General features: G+C 32.6%; 1 pseudogene; it reads right to left on the reverse strand.

The window, feature by feature from the left end:
• LOC111438503 overlaps positions 1-685 on the reverse strand; it is a 4,692-nt pseudogene extending 4,007 nt beyond the window's left edge.
• Positions 686-4,291: the final 3,606 nt, after the last annotated feature.

Raw genomic sequence — 4,291 nt, forward strand, 5'->3', positions numbered from 1 at the left:
TTTTTTTTTTTTTTTTTTTGTTAGAATGGTTAAAGATAATCCTCTAGAAAATGAAGAACGTTTACCAAATTATAAATGTTAGAAGATTAGAGAAGATGTCTAAAAACAACAAGATGCACGAGATTGAGAAGGAAAGCTGAAGGCATATTGCTTACAATGGGGAGTTGGGCACAATTTATGCGTTTATGGCAATCATTCTTTTTCCAAGCTGCCTTTCCTTGGCCATCAAAAACTCCTTCACCTGATAATGTCAATCTATCAATATGTTCAAAAGTAATCCAATTATCTCCCTAAAGACTTTTTGGTGCCTGCAATGTTCCTCCAAGTTGAAAGTCAATTGGGCTATTACAAGGTCCTTTAAGTATCCCATCCTTTACTTTAAATATCCCTCCCGGAATAACAATCGCACTAGAACGATTGGACGTGCATGCATCCTTCCATGCATTTGCTAAAGCCTACATGTCACAAGTAACAAAAATTAGCAAACAATTGATCAACTCAACTAGTGATAATATTGCTGTTCATACTGTATATTTACCTTCGTGATGTCAGTACCAGGCACTATGTTACCATATCTTTTCAAAGGAAAAACAACATCGGCACTAGATTGAGCATCGACGGTAAAATCTAACAATAATAGCATCAAAATTGTAGAAATCAAGAAACTTGATTGGATCGTACTCATAATGCCCTTGCTTTCTTTTCTTTTTTTATGTATATTGCTTGAAAACTAGCGAGAGACAATGATATTTCGTTTTAGATTTGGAACCTTTATGTATTTAATAATGCCAATTGAAGAATAGAAATCAAGTTAGATGGAACTAACTGAAGTTATGGTTCCATCTCCCTCTCTTAATCCAAACGTAATTGATAACTAAATGTTATTTATTGTTTCGCTAAGTTGTTCATCAATGGTTGTGTTGCAATATCTCTCTCACTCGCCTATGAACAGTTGAATCTCAAATAAACTAGGCATTGGTCATACCCAACGAAGTACTTTTTCTGGAAGGAAACAAGCTTTACGGCCACGAACTAATGGTAGCCTTGTACAAATGGTAGCCTTGAGATATATACATATATGTATATATATATGTATGTATATGTGTGTATATATATATATTATGGATTAATTTATTTGAGATAATTAAAATTAATGGTGGAATTGGAAGTTTGTATTTCTCTGATTTTCCCCCAAGAAACCTGTATTTACCATAATTTCTAAGTCTCTGTTTATCCCCAAGGGATGTGGATGTTTTGTTGAAACTCATCCAAGCCCGACAAAAATTACTATTTTAGCCCTCATGAGTTACCCACAACTACTATTCTTTTGTCTACCTTAATTCATTTTTAAATGACCCTAACATAAACCATAGTCAAAAGAAAATGAAAAAATATATATATTTATTGTCGTGTAAAACTTAAAATCCAAATTAGATACTTGATGGCCTATAGATTCGAAGCACGAACTTGTTGGTTGGTGGTGTCCATTCATTCAATTAACATTGGTACAGGGCACGGCAAAGTAGTCTCCCACACACTCTAGTCAAGATTGTTAAGCATAGATACCTAGCTCAGCCATTAGAGTTAAAGTCCATTCATGTTTAAAAGGTATTACTCAAATTTAAGAGTATTTTTAAAATATTTTAAAAGTTGAAAGATATTTTTGAAAATGTTTAATGTATTTTCGAACGTGGGACTTTCATCCAATAGTTGTCATTGTGCAGGCCATGGGAATGAAGTCAAGATAGTTGCATTTTCTATTTAATTGTAGTCTTTTGTTAAATCAAAGCATTTTCATTACTTTAAAATTATTGTTGTTGTTTCGTTTTTGCTATTCCATTGATGTTTGCTTTTATTTGGAATGAATTTTGCAATCAAACGTGTAAGTCTATAACATCGTTTATATGTGAATGATTGTAAATGAATTTTTATATATATCAAGTATGTCATGCATATAATAACGACTTTATTTTAGTATTAAGAATTGACAAAATCTTTCGACTAAGAAACAAAATAATAATAATAATAATAAAATGAATACAACAAAAAACATTATTATACCTTTAAAAAAGGAAAAAGAAAGCCCCATATATCTATATATATTTAATTATTGGTCAACATCCATTCCTAGTCATTAAGATTTTTTTTTTCATTAATAGAAAATTAGTTTATTTCAACAAACAATTTCACCAATTCAACAAATAAATAAATAACAATAATAATAAAATAAAAGTTTTACAAAAGAAGTTTCAAAATTAGTTTGAGTTTTTTTTTTAATATATATTTTAAAGTTATCTAATAGTTTTGAGTTATATTAACATATTCAGTTAAATATTTATTTAATTTACGAACAATTAATGGATTTTTCATTTACATTTATAAAATCAAGACTTGGTTGTTTTTTTCAATATCGATATCTTAAACATTGTGTAAGAGCCTTAGATTTCGACTATCTAAAGTCGCTACCCTCATTTTAGCTTAATCTCGTATGCAAAATATAACTCTTAAAGCATCATCATTAAAATCATAATTTCAACATAAGTATAACGTCATCATTGAAAATACTGCTATAGTCTTACGTGTTCAAAATATAATGATAAGTAATTTAAAACATGAAATGCATAAACATATATTATAACATAAGTTTAGGAAATTAAATATGTTACTGGCCTATGCACGTGCCATGGTCTCTAATTGTGATGTCGTCGTCAACCGAACAGGGGTGCCTTGCCTTTACCTGAAAAATGATGTAGCATACGGTTTGAGTATCCTTAGAGACCATAAAAATGCAAACACATGCAATGATGCTCTAGAGACCTATCATTAAAACATCTTAGGGGTGGCCTCTAGTCTGGACTAAATTGGATGTGTAGTACTTTCCTACACACGACCCACACGTGCGAGCATGATTCTCTAGGTAGTTCGCACCCCCTAGACCCATCATAGTCGAGCTAACTGTCCATAGCGACGTCCGAAGGTTAGCAGACCCCTGAGTGTCATGCACGACATGATCACTATCATCATCGTAGCTGTTGGGTTTTATGTCCTAAAACTCATAGTTTGTAAACAAAAACATATTCTATTTTCAATAAAGTTATTATTGATGTTTATTCAGTAAAGATTGTTATTGAATAAAAGTGAATTTTACGATCATTAATCTAAATCCAATACACTAAGAATACTCTGCTATAGTATGATTACTTAAACTATATGTAGAGACATAAGAGTGGATCAAGTTCAAGTATATAATAAAAATGATCTATAGTATAAGGATAAGACTGGGGACACTATGAATGCGGCTCACTTTGGTATATGATATAAACAATGTGATCACTAAATTGTACATGTGGAGACATGTGAGTGGGGGGTCCTATGCAATGAGTATTGCATAAGATCGGATGATGAAGAAAATCACTCTCACTTTATATTGTTGCTTACTGTTGAGACTGATTTTTTTATTCGATGACCTAGGTAACTCGACCTTAATCCTGAGCTAACTATGAACTCGTGTTTATTCAGAATTATCCTTAGATATGCATGGGTGAGAGTGGCCCAAGTTCGCCGACTCAATAAGCCTCCCATTTCAAGGGTAAGACTGGGTGAATAGCTGGGGACATAGGGTGCAAGATAGAAATCACTCCTTTTTAGGGATAGTAGAGAGGTTGTTCTCTTAAATACTGACTCCAAGTCTTGAACAAGGGGCTCCACCCTCTCATTGGCTCGAGAAGGATTCGGTTTGGTGGTTGGACCACAAACTAATTGTTCATTAGAGGATCAGTGGGACTTAAGGAACAAGAAGTAACTTTTGGGGTAAAAACGGTAAATTGACTCAGCTCTAATTACGAACAACCTGTGAAGGATCGACTTACTAATCATGGTTATATCAAATAGACAGAAATATATCTATAGTGAGGGGAGTGCAACTATTAGGCTATAGTGGAGTATCCTGGTAGTTAACGAATGTTGGTTAAAAGGTTAATAAGTTTAGCCGGTTAATCTCAGATTGTTGGAGCCCAAGATCTGTAGGTCCATTAGGTCCCCTTGCTAGCTCATATCGGAATAAACCATAGAACAGTGCAACGAGTGACTTTGAAGTGTTCGAATTCAAATTAGGGAACATGCGCTAAATATATACGATATATTTAACCGCATTTTGATTTAATTAGGAATTAAACAAAATGAGAGAATTGGAGATATTTAAATTAGATTTAAATATTTTAATTATGATAAGGATTCATAATCCATATGTGTCAGAATTGATTGGGATTGACATTTGATTTAATGTTAAATA

This window comes from Cucurbita moschata, unplaced genomic scaffold (assembly GCF_002738365.1).
Source record: "Cucurbita moschata cultivar Rifu unplaced genomic scaffold, Cmos_1.0 Cmo_Scf00076, whole genome shotgun sequence".
Lineage (NCBI taxonomy): Eukaryota > Viridiplantae > Streptophyta > Magnoliopsida > Cucurbitales > Cucurbitaceae > Cucurbita > Cucurbita moschata.